This window comes from Ornithorhynchus anatinus, chromosome 2 (assembly GCF_004115215.2).
Source record: "Ornithorhynchus anatinus isolate Pmale09 chromosome 2, mOrnAna1.pri.v4, whole genome shotgun sequence".
Lineage (NCBI taxonomy): Eukaryota > Metazoa > Chordata > Mammalia > Monotremata > Ornithorhynchidae > Ornithorhynchus > Ornithorhynchus anatinus.
Window position 1 is genome coordinate 6,586,704 of NC_041729.1, and position 18,494 is coordinate 6,605,197.

Below are 18,494 nucleotides of genomic sequence, written 5' to 3' on the forward strand. Positions count from 1 at the left end.
ACCTCAGGCAAGTCACTTAACCTCTCTGTGATTCAGTTTCCTCATCTGTAAAATGGGGATAATAATACCTGCCTCTCCTTACCTTATGGGGATGTCATTGAGGATAAAATGGGATAATTAATGTGACGCACTTTGGACAAAATAAGAGCACCCTACCAGTTCAAGGTATTGTAAGAGCAGAAATCAGGAGATTTTGAGCACGAGCCATGGAAGACTGTAATAGTAATAATAATGTTGGTATCCCAGCTCTGCCACTTGTCAGCTGTGTGACTGTGGGCAAGTCACTTAACTTCACTGGGCCTCAGTTCCCTCATCTGTCAAATGGGGATTAACTGTGAGCCTCACGTGGGACAAGCTGATGACCCTGTATCTACCCCAGCGCTTAGAACAGTGCTCTGCACATAGTAAGTGCTTAACAAATACCAACATCATTATTATTTGTTAAGTTCTTACTATGTGCCAAGCACTGTTCTGTGATGATAAATTATCAGTCAGAACAGCAGCAGGTATCCCAAATGGCCCAATACAGAGCAATCTTTATGGATGTCAAGGGTAAAAAGGACTGTTGGTGGTAAATAGTCTCTTCAATCACACTAGCTTGCGTGGATATATAGAGAGTTTTTCTATTATGTCAGGTTTAGTTTATAGACTCTAGACAGTAAGCTCACTGTGGGCAGAAACATGTCTACCAACTCAGCTATAGTGTAATAATAGTAATAATGGTATTTGTTAAATGCCAACTATGTGCCAAGCACTCCCCTAAGCTCTGGGGGAGATACAAGATTATCAGGTTATCCCAGTTGGGGCACACAGTCTTCATCCCCATTTTCCAGATGAGGTAACTGAGGCACAGAGAAGTTAAGTGACTTGCCCAAAGTCAAACAGTTGACAAGTGGCAGAGCTGGGATTAGAACCCATGACCTCTGACTCCCAAGCCGGGTTCTTTCCACTAAGCCACGCTGATCTTTCCAGTGCTTAGAACGTTGCTTTGCACATAGTAGGTGCTCAATAAATATGAGTGACTGACTTGACTGACTGGCTGACTGCCCTCAAGGAGCTCACAGTCTAGAAGGGGAGACAGACATTGATATAAATAAAGCAATTATGGCTATGAACTGAAGTGCTGTGGGGCGGAGGGTGGCGAGAATAAAGGCACAAATCCAAGTGGGAAAATTTCTGTCTCCCCTTTTAGACTGCAAGCTGGTTGTGGGCAGGGAATGTGTCTTATATTTTTATATTGTATTCTCCCACGTGCTTAGTACACTGCTCTGTGCTAATAAGTGCTCAATAAATACGAATGACTGACTGACAGAAATGACGCAGAGGGAGTAGGAGAAGAGGAGGTGAGGGCTTAGTCTTGGAAGGCCTATTGCAGAAGATGTGCTTTTAATAAGGCTTTGAAGGTGGGGAGAGTCATCGTCTGTTGGATATAAAGGGGAAGGAGTTCCAGGCCAGAGGCAGGACATGGGCGATAGGGTCGGCGGCAAGACAGACGAGATCGAGGGATAGTGAGTAGGTTGGCATTAGAGGAGTGAAGTACGTGACAGACCTGGGTGTAATTTCTTATCGGTGGTAGAATCTTTGATTACGAAAATCATCTATTCACCCAATTCTCCGATAACTTGGGGTCGTGTTCTTGCGAGACCCAGTGTTAAGGTAGACACGTGTTGAGAAGCAGCGAGGCCTAATGGAAATAGCCCAGGATGAATCCCACCCTCCATCACTTGTCTGCTGTGAGGCTTCGGGCAAGGCTCTTAACTTCTCTGTGCCTCAGTTTCCTCCTCTGTAAAATGGGGATTAAATACCTGTTCTCCTCCCCTTTAGGCTGTGAGGGACAGAGATGCTGTCTGATCTGCTTATCTTGACTCTGCCCCAGGACCTGGCACCTAGTAACACCTAAGAAATACCAAAATGATTACGATTATTGGAGAGCTCACCCGGCGTCGGATGATGCACAATCACACACCGCCATTCCTTCTCACACTGCACTTCACTATATGCAGTGAGGTCTGTTAATAACGTTGATAACTGTAGGAACAAAAACGACAATAATCCCATCATTAACTGGATCCTGCAGTGGTGATTGGAAGCTCCTTGAGGACCAGGATCATGCTTACCAACTCTATTGTATTGTCCTCTCCCAAGAGCTCGGTACAGCACTCTGCGCGCAGTAAGCTCTCAATAGATTCCACTGATCGATAAACCTGCCGGAATTAATTCATCCCTGGCAAAGGGAGCCATTTCCTCCTGGTTCCTGGATAGGATCGGATCCAGTAAAAATAAAATAATTAAAGCCTGGGGAATAACAGCTGACCAACCGGCTTTTCTGGTTCTCTCACTTTCCCTGTGACATCAGTTTCCTTTGGTGGCTCAGTTGAAATGTTTTCTCTAGAGGCCGGTCCAGTCACCAGCTCCTCCTCAGGGAGGCAGGGGGTCACTGGGGAGCAGAGGAGCCGGGCCTTCCACTCTCAGTCATCCGGGGCTAATTCGTCCCACGTCCCGACCTGTATGGCAGAACTGACTGAACGTTTCATCTTCCCTCCTAAACCCATTTTTATTCATTCATTCATTCAGTGGTATTTATTGAGCGCTTATTGTGTGCACAGCTCCGTATTAAGCACTTGGAAGTGTACAACGTAACAGTAAACAGAGGCATTCCCTGCCCACAAAGAGCTTACAGTCTAGAGGGGGAGACAGATACTATTATAAATAAATAAATTACAGGTATGGACATAAATGCTGTGGGGTGGTCAATCAGTCGTATTTACTGAACACATAAGGTGTGCAGAGCACTGTACTTTATGCTGGGGAAAGTATAACAATAGAATGGACACATTCTCTGCTCACAGTGAGCTTACAGTCTAAGCGCTTATTATGTGTCAAATACCATTCTAAGCGCTTGGGGTATTTACAGTTAATCAGGTTGGCCACAAGTCCCCGTCCCAGGGGCCTGATTTCAGGGAGTTTTTGGCCTGGAGTCGCTGGAATTGGGGAGCTGCCTAAGTAGGAGGGGAAATAGGCATTGAATCCCTATTTTACAGTTGAAGAAACAGAGGCCCAGAGACATGAAGTACATGTTATTTATTACCCTATTAATTTTGTTAATGAGGTTTACATCCCCGTGATTCTACTTATCGTGATAATGTTGTCTTGTTTTTGTTTCATTCTGTTTTGCTCTGCCATCTGTCTCCCCCGATTAGACTGTGAGCCCATCACGGGGTAGGGATTGTCTCTATCTGTTGCCAAATTGTCCATTCCAAGCACTTAGTACAGTGCTCTGCACATAGTAAGTGCTCAATAAATACTATTGAATGAATATTGAATGAATGAAATGACTTGCTTAAGGACACACAGCAGGCAAGTGCCAGAGGTGGAATTAGAACCCAGGTCTTCTGCCTTCCCAGTCCCTGCTGTTCCTACTAGATGGGCAGGCGGATCCAGGAAATATTATGGAGGAAGACCCAGCAGTATTTAGCAACCCAGAGAGGCGTCAACAATGATACCAGAATTACAGCCTTCTGGAATAGGGGGAGGATTGGATGTGTCATCAACTGGAATGGGTAAACTGGATATCCAGTTGTAAAATGGGGATTCGATGCCTGTTCTCTCTCACTCTCTTTTTAATAATAATTCTTGGCCATTTACTATGTACCAGGTACTGTTCTAAGCACTGGGGTAGATTCAAGGTAATCAGGACGGACATGATCCCTGTCCCAAGTGGGGCTCACAATCTTAATCCCCATTTCACAGATGAGTTCATGAGGCACAGAGAAGTCAAGTGATTTCTTAATAATGCTTTTTGTTAAGCGCTTCCTATGTGCAAAGCACTCTTCTAAGCGCTGGGGGGGATACAAGGTGATCAGATTGTCCCACGTGGGGCTCACAGTCTTAATCCCCATTTTCCAGATGAGGTCACTGAGGCCAAAAGAAGTTAAGTCACTTGGGCAAGTCACACAGCCGACAAGTGGGGGAGCTGGGATTAGAACCTCTGACTCCCAAGCCCGGGCTCTTTCCACTGAGCCACGCTGCTTAGACCAGGATTAGAACCCAGGTCCTTCTGACTCCCAGGCCTATGCTCTATCCAATAGGCCATGCTGCTTTGCCCTCTTATTTAGGCTGCGAGCCCCATGTGGGACAGGGACTGTAGCCGACCTGAATAGCTTGTAAATTCCCCAGCACTTAAAACCGTGCTTGACACACAACGAATAACACAGTAATAATAATAGTAATAATAATAATGATGGTATTTCTTAAGCGCTTACTATATGCCAAGCAGTAAGATTTATTGAACTCCCACTAGGCATAATGCAGTGCATTAAGCACTTGGGAAATACAGAATGAGCAAGTCACCCAGGCCTTGCCCAGAAGGAGTTAGCTCTAAAGGGGAAAACAGATAGAAAAATATATACAGCGGCAGCGTGGCTCAGTGGAAAGAGGCCCGGCTTGGGAGTCAGAGGTCGTGGGTTCTAATCCCCGCTCCGCCACTTGTCAGTTGTGTGACTTTGGGCGAGTCACTTAATTTCTCTGTGCCTCAGGGACCTCATCTGGAAAATGGGGATGAAGACTGGGAGCCCCACATGGGACAACCTAATTACCTTGTATCCTCCCCAGCACATAGAACAGTGTTTGGCACATAGTAAACGCTTAACAGATATCATCATTATTATTATTATTAATAAATACCACTGGTGGTTTTGCAGATGAGGGAAGTGAGCCTCAGAAAAGTGAAGTGACTTGTCCAAGGTCACTTAGCAGACAAGAAGTAGAGGTAGGATTAGAGTCCAAATCCTCTGACTCTAGGGCCCATGCTCTTTCCACTAGGCCATGCTGCTTCTCCATAGGAGAGTACAATTCAGCGGAGTTAGTAGATAGATTCCTTGCCCACAGGGAGTTTATAGTCAGAGGAAGAACTTATTGTCTAGATTGATGATTTACTAGCTGAAGCCATATGAATGGATGAAACCCCCCCGCCCAAATTGTATAGAAGGTGTAGCGCCAGGACCTGGGTTCTAATCCCAGCTCTGCTATTTGTCTGCTGTGTGACTTTAGGCAAGGCTCTTCACTTCTCTGTGCTTCAGTTCCCTCATCTGTAACCTGGAGATTAAAACTGTGAGCCCTATGTAGGATGGGGACTGTTCCAATCTGATTATCTGGTATCTACCCCAGAATTGAAAAAAGTACCTGGCACATAGTAGGTGCTTAAATATCATTTAAAAAAAACAAAAAAGAGAAGAGTAGGGAACCCAGAACAGTGGCCTGTGGGACACCGACAGTTAACGGATGAGAGACGAAAGAGGAGCCAGAGGACGAAACTGAGGAGTGGTCACGGGGGTGAGGAGGGGAACCAGATTACTGTGCCCTGTCAACAAACTGAGATCTGATAATGGTATAAGGAGGAAGGAGCGGTGCCTAGTACCAATAGGTCAAGGAAGTCCTCTCCACTCAAATAAGCTAATAATAATTAATAATAACAGTGGTATTTGTTAAGCACTTACTATGTGCCCGATGGTAGAGTGGATAGAGCATGGGCCTGGGCGTCAGAAAGTCATGGGTTCTAATCCCGGCTCTGCCACTTGTCTGCTGTGTGACCTTAGGCAAGTCACTTCACTTCTCTGTGCCTCAGTTGCCTCATCTGTAAAATGAGGAAGAAGACTGTGAGCCTTATGCGGGATAGGGACCGTGTCCGATTTGCTTATATCCACCCCAGGGCTTAGTACAGTGCCTGGCACATAGTAAGCACTTAACAAATACCATAATAGTAATTATTATTATTACTATCCTTCTGAGCACTGGGTTAGAGACAAGATAATCAGGTCCCACAGGAGTTCACACACTAGGAAGGAGAACAGGTACTGAATCCTCATTTTTCAGATGAGGGCACTGAGGCTCAGAGACATGAAGTGACTCGCCTGAGGTCACCCAGCAGGAAAGTGGAAAAGGCAGGATTAGAACCCAGGTCTTCTGACTCCAAGCCGTGTTCTTTCCACAAGGTCACGAAAGGATCTCCAACCCTTCAAAAACAGTAGCTCTGTGGCCATGACATGGCCCGATTTGAAAAAGTTCCCAGGGAACTTGAATCCAAACATTAATTTCCATTTCAGTTTGCATCAGCTGGCAGGCTGACTTCACAAGCCCTTCACGATGAGTGTGCGAACTAAAATTAATGATTCAGAGGAATCCAGTGCAATTGTTTTCAAACCTAATACCAAAAGGATTACACACATGAAGCACATAACGGATATTTAAGCCAATCCATTTAATCCTCGTCCATATTAGGAGAAATGAGAGTCCGATTGGACATGTGCTCATCTACCCTGACCCATCCTGGTGAAAGGAAGAACTCCTAGGCACCATCTTCATCATCATCATCATCAATAATAGTAATAATGATGGTATTTGTTCAGCACTTACTATATGCCGAGCACTGTTCTATGCTCTGGGGTAGATACAAGGTGATCAGGTTGCCCCACGTGGGGCTCACAGTCTTAATCCCCATTTTCCAGATGAGGGAACTGAGGCACAGAGAAGTGAAATGACTTGCCCAAAGTCACCCAGCTGACAAGTGGCAGAGCAGGGATTAGAACCCACGACCTCTGACTCCCAAGCCCAGGCTCTTTCCACTAAGCCACCAGCTTCTATAGATACAGAATAGTCAGGTTGTTCATGGGCCATGTCCCATGTGGGGCTCATGGTTTTAATCCCCATTTTACAGATGAGCTAATTGAGACATGGCAAAGTGAAGCAACTTGCCCGAGATCACCAAGCAGACAAGCAGCGTGGCTCAGTGGAAAGAGCATGGGCTTTGGAGTCAGAGGGCATGGGTTTGAATCCCAGTTCTGCCACCTGTCAGCTGTGTGACTGTGGGCAAGTCACTTAACTTCTCTGTGCCTCAGTTACCTCATCTGCAAAATGGGGATTAAGACTGTGAGCCCCACGTGGGACAACCTGATTCCCCTGTGTCTACCTCAGCACTTAGAACAGTGCTGTGCACATAGTAAACACTAAACAAATACCAACATTATTACTATTATTATTACAAGTGGCAGAGCCAGGACTAGAACCCAGGTCCTCTGACTCCTAAACCCATGCTCTATTGGATTGTACTAGAGTACAATCTGACAAGTCAATATAATACTAATATATTATTATTAATGAAGTGAGCAGAGAACATGTCTGCTAACTCTGTTGTATTGTACTGGTGAAAAGAGCACAGGCTTGGGAGTCAGAGGTCCTGGGTTCTAATCCTGGCCCCTCCACTTGTCAGCTGTGTGACTTTGGGCAAGTCACTTCACTTCTCTGTGCCTCAGTTCCCTCATCTGGAAAATGGGGATTAAGACTGAGCCCCACGTGGGACAACCTACTTACCTTGTGTCAACCCCAGCACTTAGAACAGTGCTTTGCACATAGTGCTTATCAAATACCATTAGTAGTAGTAGTAGTAGTACACTGCTCTGCACATAGTAAGTGCTCAATAAGTACCATTTATTGATTAATGAAGTGGCTTGGTGATCTCTGGGGAGGGACGTTTGGCTCCTATATGGGATAATAATAATAATAATAATGCTATTTGTTAAGTGCTTACTATGTGTCAAGCACTGTTCTAATGCTTGAATGAAGTGACTTGGTGGTCTTTGGGGAGGGGCGTTTGGCCTCTTATATGGGATAATAACAATAATAATAATAATAATGATGCTATTTGTTAAGTGCTTACTGTGTGTCAAGGACTGTTCTAAGTGCTGGGGTAGTTACAAGCTAATCAGGTTGGACAGACTCCCCGTCCCGCATGAGTCTGACTCACTGTCTTCATCCCTATTTTACAGATGAGGTCACGGAGGCCCAGAGAAGTGAAGTGACTTGCCTGAGGTCACACAGCAGACAGGTGGAGGAGCTGGGATTAGAACCCAGGTCCTTCAGACTCCCAGGCCCAGGCCCTAGCCATTAGACCACACAACGCCCAATAAGCAATGCCCACACTCCTAGTGGGTGACCGAAGTGAGATGGCTAGTGTCTGCCCCTCGGTCGGGTATTGGGAGCAGACCTCTAGGAGGGCCTTGCTCTGGGTGCGGCCCCCGGGCAGGGAGGGCCGGAGAGGGGAGGTCTATCCTCTGCTCAGGAGGATAAATAGTCGCTTCTGGCCCAAGGGGCGATTTCTCATCCCCCTGTTCTCACAGATGGTCTGGTGCCTGGTTCCCCCGCACTGCGGCACTCTGGGCTCTGCCGTCTGGCCGCTCTCCGCCGGCCTCGGCCTGGCACCGTCCCGCTCTTCCGAGGGAGGCCTCAGGTCAGGCTCTGCCCGGCACCGTCCCGCTCTTCTGAGCGAGGCTCGCAGTCAGGCTCTGCCTGGCACCGTCCCGCTCTTCCGAGGGAGGCTCCCAGCCAGGAGAGCTAGGTGGCACCGCTCCAGGGTGGCTCGATCCGCCTGCTGGTATCTTCAGGCCCCGATGCCACCCACTTCTCCTTGCAGATCCGGAAAACTTTCCTCCTCCTTAAAATCTGCCAGACGAAGCTCTCCCCATCTTCAGAGCTCTTCAGAAATCCTTCCTCTTCCGGGAGGCCTCCTTGGATTGATTTTTCTTCTCCACACCTTAGGACCTCCCAATTATCACCACAGCAGCTTGCATCACGTAAGGACGGACACAACCCCCACAGCCTTAGCTCTTCTGTACGTATCCTCTGACAACCAACTCTGTTGTACTCTCCCAAGTGCTTAGTACAGTACTCTGCACACAGAAAGCGCTCAATAAATGCCACTAATTGGTTAATTAAGCCCTTACTCATCAACAGATTCACCTTTCCAACCTCTTCTTCCTCCAATTTGCCATCTATTTTGTGCCTATCGCCCCAGCTAGATGAGAATCTCCTTGAGGGCAGAGACTGTGTCTGCTAATTCTATGGCGCTCTCCCAAAAACTTGGTACAGGGCTCTGCGCACAATAAGGGCTCTGTAAATATTTTTAATTTATCTACCCAACTCAGTGAGGAGGAAAATCATCTTTTCATCCAGCTTTCCCTTTCTCCCTGAAAATTTATCCCTCTACCCCGCTGAACTTTGAATCCTAAATCTCTAAATCCTATTCGTCCCACCTTCACAACATCACTAAGATCTGCCCTTTCCTCTCCCTCCAAACCACTACCATGTTAATAAAATCACTCACTGTATCCCACCTGAATTACTGCATCAGCCTCCTTGCTGACCACCCAGCCTCCTGCCTCTCCCCACTCCGGTTCATACTTCACTCTGCTGCCCGGATAATTTTTCTACAAAAATGATCAGGACATGTCACCCCACTCCTCAAGAAACTCCAGCGGTTGCCTATCCAGCTCTGCATCAAACAGAAAATCCTCACCATTGGCTTTAAAGCAATCCACCACCTTGTGCCCTCTTACCTCACCTCGCCTCTCTCCGTCTACAACCCAGCTGGCACGCTTTGCTCCTCTAATGCTAACCTTCTCACTGCACCTCGGTCTCGACTGTCTCGCCCCGTCCTGCCTCTGGCCCGAACGCCCTCCCTCCTCAAATCCGACTGACAACCATTCTCCCTCGCTTCAAATCCCTCCTCAAGGCCCACCTCCTCCAAGAGGCCTTCCCAGACTAAGCCCCACTTTTCCTCATCTCCCATTCCTTTCCACATCGCCCTGACTTGCTCCCTTTCCCAGCACCACAGCATTTATGTTTATTATTATTAACTGCCGTGGAGTCGTTCCCGATTCAAAGCAACTCCATGGATATTCTTTCTCCAGAATGTCCTGTCCTCTGCCATAATCTGCAACCTAATGGTTCTTCCGTTATCGTTGTTATGGTTTCTATTCATCTAGCTGCCGCTCTGCCCCTTCCATGTTTTCCCCGGACTTTTCCTAGCATCAGTGTCTTCTCCAGAGAATCAGTCCTCCTGATTATGTGTCCAAAATCTGCTAATCTAAGTCGACTCATTTGGCCTTTCAAAGACCGCTTTGTTTTAATTTGCTCTAAAATCCATTTGTTTGTCTTTTGGGCAGTCCATGGTATTTGCAAAAGCCTTCTCCGATACCACATTTCAAAAAGAATCGATGTTCTTTCTATCCTGTTTTTTCACTGTCCAGCTTTTGGATCCATACGTTGTCACTGGAAATACCATAGAGTTGACTGTATTTTTGTGTACAGAGCACTTATATACATATCTGTAATTTTATTTATTTGTATTGATCTCTATACTCTATACTGTTAGCTTGCTATGGGCAGGGAACATGACTGTTTATTGTTGTATTGTTTTCTCCCAAGTCCTCAGTGCAGTGCTCTGAGTAAGCGCTCAATAAAAGCAACAGAATGAAAGAATGACCAAGAGCCGGTAGTTAGGACTGTTTGGTTGGCCCAAGGTTTCAGGCCTGGCTGGGATTGTCAGTTCCTTGTGGGAAGATAACTTGTCTACCGACTTTTGCGATGTCCTCTCCAAAGCACTAAATACTGTGGTCTGCACACAGGAAATGCTCAATAAATACCATCGATTGAGGTCAGTAAGGCCTAGAGAATCCTGAGGAGCTCCTCTTCAGCCTTAATTAAAATGATTAGGGTCCTAACATGAGAAGAATGAAAGGGATAAATTCCAGCAGTGGAAAGGTGGAATGGGATGCAGCTGCAACGTCTCGCACTTGGATTTGCTCCCTTTTTTTACCCCTTCCTCAGCCCCACAGCATTTATGTCCAGATCCGTCATTTATTTATTTATATTAATGTCTATCTCCCCATTTTTCAGATGAGGCAACTGAGCAAGAGAGAAGTGACTTGCCCAAGGTCACACAGCAGACAAATGGCAGAGCCGGGATTAGAACCCATGATCTTTTGACTTCCAGGCCCTGGCTCTATCCACTCAGGTACCCCGGCACTTAGTGCTTAATTCTGGGCTTCCCTATTCTTCTCGCTTTATGCTCACTCTTTCAGGGAGCTCACCAGCTCACAGGGTTTCCACTATCAAATCTTTGGGATATATTATTATTATTATTATTAATTAGAGAAGCAGCAGGGTCTAGTGGATAGAGCATGGGCCTAGGAGTCAGAAGGACCTGGCTTCTATTCCTCCACTAGGGACTGTGTCAAACCTGATTATCTTGTATCTACCCCAGTGCTTAGAACAGTGTCTGCAAACAGAACTCTTCACTATTGGATTTGAAGCCGTCCATCCCCTTGCCCCCTCCTACCTCACCTCCCTTCTCTCCTTCCAGCTCAGCCCGCACACTTCACTCCTCTGCCACCGCTCACCTTCTCACTGGGCCTCGTTCTCGCCTGTCCCGCCGTCGACCCCTGGCCCAAGTCCTACCTCTGACCTGGAACGCCCTCCCACCTCAAATCCACCAAACAATCAATCTTCCCCCCATCAGTGCCCTACTGAAGGTGCACCTCCTCCAAGAGGCCTTCCCGGATTAAGCTCCCTTTTCCCTCAGCTCTCCCTCCCTTCCACATCACCTCGACTCACTCCCTTTGCTCTTCCTCCTCCCCACCGCCCCATAGTACTTATGCATGTATGTATATATCTATAATTCTACTTATTTATATCGATGCCTGTTTACTTGTTTTGATATGTATATATCTATAATTCTATTTATTTATATTGATGCCTGTCTACTTGTTCTGATGTCTGTCTTCCCCCTTCTAGGCTGTAAGCCCACTGTGGGCAGGGATTGTCTCTCTTTATTGCTGAATTGTACTTTCCAAGCACTTAGTACAGTGCTCTGCACACAGTGAGCACTCAATAAATACTACTGAATGAATAAATGAATGTAGTAAGCGCTTAACAAATACCCTTATTATTATTATTGTTATCATTACCTCCAACTGGGTAACACATTGACTTCTGAAATCAATCACTCAATCAGTGTATTTATTTATATGAAGGTCTGTCTCCCCCTCTAGATTGTAAGCTTGTTGTGGGCTGGGAACATGTCTACCAACTCTGTTGTGTTGGACTCTCCCAAGCGCTTACTACAGTGCTCTGCACACAGTAAGCACTCGATACAATTGATTGAGTGATTGATTGAAGGCCTATGGAGTGAGTGCCAAATTCTACAGTAAACCCTAGGGAAAATAAAACAGAAGTGACACATGTGTTTCCTGCCTTCAAAGAGCTTTCACTCTAATGAAGGAAAGGGGACAGATGAACATTTGGGAACAGTGGGGACAGAAGGGAGACGAAGAATTTAAGCATTAAGTAGTGTGGTCTATATTCTCTGCCTTAATTCTAGACGAAATCTCTCACTCTCTGAATCTCCCCTCTCTGCCTGTGCTTCTGATCCCATCCTTTCCTTTTTAAAACACTGGCTCTCTCCCTTCTTCCCTTCTTGACTGCCATCTTCAACAGTTCACTTTCCAATGGCTTCTTTCTTTCCCACTGCTTTCAAACATGCTTATAAGAATAATGTTGGTATTTGTGCCAAGCACTGTTCTAAGCGCTGGGGTAGATACAGAGAAGCAGTGTGTCTCAGTGGAAAGCGCCCTGATCACCTTGTCTCCCCCCCCAGTGCTTAGAACAATGCTTTGCACATAGTAAGCGCTTAACAAATGCCATCATTATTATACAAGGTAATCAGGTTGTTCCACATTGGGCTCACAGTCTTAATCCCCATTTTACAGATGAGGGAACTGAGGCAGAGAGAAGTGAAGTGACTTGCCCAAAGTCATACAGCTGACAAGTGGCAGAGCTGGGATTAGAACGCACAACCTCTGTCTCCCAAGCCCGGGCTCTTTCCACTAAGCCACGCTACTTATGTAGCTCCCATCCTAAAAAATAAAACCCCTCCCTTGACCCCATGGCTCCCTCCAGTTATGACTGCATCTCCCTCATACCGTTTCTCTCCAAACTTCTTGAGAGTTGTTTACATCCACTGTCTCCACTTTTTCTCTTCTACTTCTCTCCTAGATCCCTTCCAATCTGGCTTCTACCCCCTTCACTCCACAGGAACAGCCCTCTCTAAGGTAACCAGTGACCTTCTCACCAGATCTGACGGCCTCTACTCTACCCTATTAATAATAATAATGTTGGTATTTGTTAAGTGCTTACTATGTGCAGAGCACTGTTCTAAGCGCTGGGGAAGATACAGGGTCATCAGGTTGTCCCACGTGAGGCTCACAGTCTTCATCCCCATTTTACAGATGAGGGAACTGAGGCACAGAGAAGTTAAATGACTTGCCCAGAGTCACACAGCTGACACTCAAGCCCTTGCTCTTTCCACTGAGCCATGCTGCTTCTCGACCTAATCCTCCTAGGTCTCTCAACCGCCTTCAACACTGTAGACTATCCCTTCTCCTTGCATGGCAGAGTGGATGGAGCCCGGGCCTGGGAGCCAGAAGGTCAGGGGTTCTAATCCTTGCTCCTTCACTTGTCTGCTGTGGCCTTGGGTGAGTCACTTCACTTTTCTGTGCCTCAGCTACCTCAATGATGTACTAAGCGCTTGGGAGAGTACAGTATAACAATTAACAGACACAAGAGGTAACTGAGAAACAGAAAAAATAAATGACCTGTCCAAGGTCACACAGCAGACATGGAAGTGATCGGGAGAAAAATGTCAATAATAATAATAATAATAACTGTGGTATTTGTTAAGCACTTTGTTTGCACCAAGCACTGTACTAAGCACTGGGCACTAAGAACAAGCAAATCGAGTGGGACACAGTCCCTGTCCCATGTGGGGCTAACAGTTTCGATCCCCATTTTACAGATGAGGTAACTGGCCCAGAGAAGCAAAGTGACTTGCCCAAGGTCTCAGAGCAGACAAGTGGTATGACATGGAAGTCATCGGGGGGAAAAATGTCAATAATAATAATAACTGTGGAATCTGATAAGCACTTTCTCTGTGCCAAGCACTGTACTAAGCACTGGGAGGGATACTAGCCAATTGGGTTAGACACCATCTCTGTCCCACATGGGACTCGCAGTTTCAATCCCCATTTTGCAGGGAGGAAACTGAGGCACAATGAAGTGACTTGCCCAAGCTCACAGAGCAGGCAAGTGGCGGAGCTGGGATTAGAACCCATGACCTCCTGAATCCCAGGTCCATGCTCAAACAACTAGGCCATGCTGCTTCAAAACCTATATTCGTCACCACACTGGCCAGGAGCAGAAGGACATGATTCCCCAGAAGTTTCCAGGCCCGGGCCTGGGAGTCAGAAGACCTGGGTTCTAATAACGGCTCTGTCACTTGCCTGCAGGGTGACTTTGGGCAAGTCACTTCACTTCTTTTGACTTTAGTTTCTTCTTCTGTAAAGTGGGGATTCAGTGCCCGCACTTCTTTTCTATTTAGTCTGTGAGCCCCATGTGGGACAGACACTATGTCCCACCTGATTGACTTGTATCTAGCCCAGCACTTAGAACAGTGCTCGACACATAATAAGCACTGTATGCATACCAGAATTAATCAATCAATCAATTAGTGATTCATAAGCTCATCCTAGGCAGGGAATGTGTTTAAATGTTCTATCATACTCTCCCAGGGGCTGAGTAGAGGGATCTGCGCACAGTAAGTGCTCAATTCATTCATTCATTCGATCATATTAATTGAGTACTCGCTCTGTGCAGAACACTGTACTAAGCACTTGGGAGAGCACAATATCAATCAATCGATGTTTCTGAGTGCTTACTGAAGGCGGAGTATGGAACTAAGCCAACAGAGAGTACAGTACAACAGATCTGGTAAACAAGTTCCCTGTCCTCAAAGAGCTTACTATCTAGAAGATGAGATAGACATTAATTTTAATAAATGATGTATGGATATGAACAGATGTCCTGGGGGTCTGAGGGTGGGACAGATACCAAATGCCCAAAGGGCACAGATCCAAGGGCATAGGTGATGCAGAAGGGAGAGGGAGCTGGGGAAAATAATAATAATAATAATTGTGGTGTTTGTTAAGCACTTTCTATGTGCCAAGCACTATTCTAAGCACAGGGGTAGATAGAGGGTGATCAGGTTGTCCCAGGTGGGGCTCACACTTTTAATCTCCATTTTACAGATGAGGTAACTGAGGCACAAAGAGGCTAAGTGACTTGCCCAAGATCACACAGCAGACAAGTGGCTGAGTGGGATTAGAACCCACGTCCTTTGACTCCCAAGCCCGGGCTCTTTCCACTAAGCCATGCTGCTTCTCAAAGAGAGCTTAATCGGGGGTAGTAATTATAATAATAATTATGGTACTTCTTAAGCACTTACTATTTGCCAAGCAGTTCTAAGCACTGGGGTAGATACAAGTGCATCAGGTTGGACACAATCCCGATCCCATACAGGGCTGAGTTTTAATCCCCATTTTACAGATGAGGTAACTGAGGCACAGAGAAGTGAAGTGACTTGCCCAAGGTCACCCAGCACAAGCATAGAGCCGGAATCAGTATGCAGGGCCTCCTGACTTTCAAGATGGTGCTCTATCCACTGGGCCACACTGTGTCACTGAGCCACGCTGCTTCTCTTCCAAGAGAGAAGAGAAGCCAAGGCCTTTCCAAGAGGAAAGGCCTCTTAATAATATTATTAATAATAATAATAACAGAATTTGTCAAGCCCTTACTACATGCCAAGCACTGTTCTAAGCCCTGGATGTGCCCGCAATGAGGCTTGTGATCTCACAATGATGCAACAGAGTTGGTAGACACGTTCCCTGCCCACAAGGGAGTCTAGAGGGTGAGACGGACATGAATTTAAAGAAATACATTACGGAGATGGACCTAAGTGCTGTGGGGCTGAGGAGGGGTGGTGAATATCGAAAGGGTGCGGATGCAAATTTGTACCCAGTGCCGAAGTGAGAGGAAGCAGGGGAAAGGAGGATTTAGCCATAACCAAAAAAACCACAATAATAATAATTATTATTTGAAGAACAATTTAGAGCAATTTTGAAAAATGATCTGGGCAGCAGAGTGAAAGATGTACTGGAGAAGGAAGAGATTGAAGGAGGCTGATGGAGTCAGCCTCTCCCTCGTTTAAACTGTGAGCCATCATTGGGCAGGGATTGTCTCTCTGTTGCCTAATTGTACATTCCAAGTGCTTAGTGCAGTGCTCTGCCCATAGTAAGCGCTCAATAAATACGATTGAATGAATGAATGAGTAGTCAGGCAGGGAATAGGTCAAGGCCTGGAATAATGCGGTGGCTGTTTGGAAGGAGAGGAAGAGGTGGATTTTGGAAGTGTTGAGGAGGAAAAACCAACAGACAACAGATTGAATATAGGGTTCGAAAGAGAGGGTGGAACCAAGGATGCCAAGTAAAATTACGGAGCGGAAGAGAGGGCAGAGTTCTAGCCCGCAAAGCTGAATTTGAAGTGGCTGAAGTGGGTCCTGGGGCCTAGATTCTTCCCAGTGGTGCTCTCCACGGTGGTGGGAAAGGCACTGGACTGGGAGCCAAGAAACTGGGTAACAGCCCCAGCTTTGCCACCTGCCCGACGTGTGTTCATTCATTCATTCATTCAATAGTATTTATTGAGCGCTTACTATGTGCAGAGCACTGTACTAAGCGCTTGGGATGAACAAGTCGGCAACAGATAGAGACAGTCCCTGCCGTTTGACGGGCTTACGGTCTAATCGGGGGAGACGGACAGACAAGAACAATGGCACTAAACAGCGTCGAGGGGAAGAACATCTCGTAAAAACCGATGGCAACTAAATAGAATCGAGGCGATGTACAATTCATTAACAAAATAAATAGGGTAACGAAAATATATACAGTTGAGCGGACGGGTACAGTGCTGTGGGGATGGGAAGGGAGAGGTGGAGGAGCAGAGGGAAAAGGGGAAAATGAGGCTTTAGCTGCGGAGACGTAAAGGGGGGATGGCAGAGGGAGTAGAGGGGGAAGAGGAGCTCAGTCTGGGAAGGCCTCTTGGAGGAGGTGATTTTTAAGTAAGGTTTTGAAGAGGGAAAGAGAATCAGTTTGGCGGAGGTGAGGAGGGAGGGCGTTCCGGGACCGCGGGAGGACGTGACCCAGGGGTCGACGGCGGGATAGGCGAGACCGAGGGACGGCGAGGAGGTGGGCGGCGGAGGAGCGGAGCGTGCGGGGTGGGCGGTAGAAAGAGAGAAGGGAGGAGAGGTAGGAAGGGGCAAGGTGATGGAGAGCCTTGAAGCCTAGAGTGAGGAGTTTTTGTTTGGAGCGGAGGTCGATAGGCAACCACTGGAGTTGTTTAAGAAGGGGAGTGACATGCCCAGATCGTTTCTGCAGGAAGATGAGCCGGTCCCTGGACAAGTCATTTAAGACAGTAAGCGCTCAATAAATATGACTGTCTGAATGACCATGTCCTGGACAAGTCATCTGAGACAGTAAGCGCTCAATAAATACGACTGACTGACCGTGTCGAAGAAGCAGTGTGGCCTAGGGGAGAGAACACGAGTCCGGGAGTCAGAAGACCTGGGTTCCAATTCCTGCTCTCTCCACTTACCTCAGCTGTGCTCCTGGGCGAGTCTCTTAACCTCTTCCTACCTCAGTTTCCTCATATGTACAATAGGAGTAGAATACCTGTTTTTCCTCCCTGTTAAGCTGTGAAATCCTTGTGAGACGGGAACCATGACTGAGAAACAGTGTGATCTAGTGGAAAGAGCCCAGGCCTGAAAATCTCGAGGCCGGGGTTCTAATCCCAACTCTGCCACTTGCTTGCTGTGTGACTTTGGCAAATGACTTCACTTCTCTGTGCTTCAATTTCCTCATTTCTAAAATCAGATTAAATACCTCTGGAGTTCCATGAGGGACAGGGACTGCATCTGATGTGCTTATCACTGTATCTACCTCAGTGCTTTGTACAGTCTTTTTCACCTGTCTCCCCTTCTAGACTGTAAGCTACTCGGGGGCATTGTCAGTTTATTGTCAGATCGCACTCTCTCAAGTGCTTAGTACAGTGCTTTGCACACAATAAGCATTCAATAAATACTCAAGTAAGGGCTTAACGAATATCCCAATTATTGTTGTGATTATCTTGCCTCTGCTCCAGTACTTGGCACATTGTAAATGCCTAATAAATACAATTATTACCATTATGGTGAGTTATCCTCAGTTTTGCACCCTAGTAAGGCTGTCTCTGTTGTTGAAGAAAATGCTTCTCCCACTCCCTCCATTCCCTTTACCATCATCATCATCAATGGCATTCACTCAGCACTTAGTATGTGCAGAGCACTGTGCTAAGTGCTTGGGAGAGTCCAATATAACAATTGGAAGACAGACATTGATAGAAATAAGTAGTTGATAATCTATAATTTAGAGATGTGACATAAGAGAAACAGCATGGCCTAGTGGAGAGAGCACAGGCCCGGGAATCAGAAGGACCTGGATTCTAATCCCCGCTCTGCCAACTGCCTGCTGTCTGACTTTGGACAAGTCACTTCTCTTCTCTGTGCCTCTGTTTCCTCAACTGTAAAATAGGGATACCTGCTGTCTCTCCTGCTTAGACTGTGAGCGCCAGGAGGGACAGTGACTGTCCGACTTAATTAACTTGTACCTACCACAGAGCTTAGAACAGTGTTTAATAATAATTAATGGCACTCTTTAAACACTTACTTAAACACGGCAGTG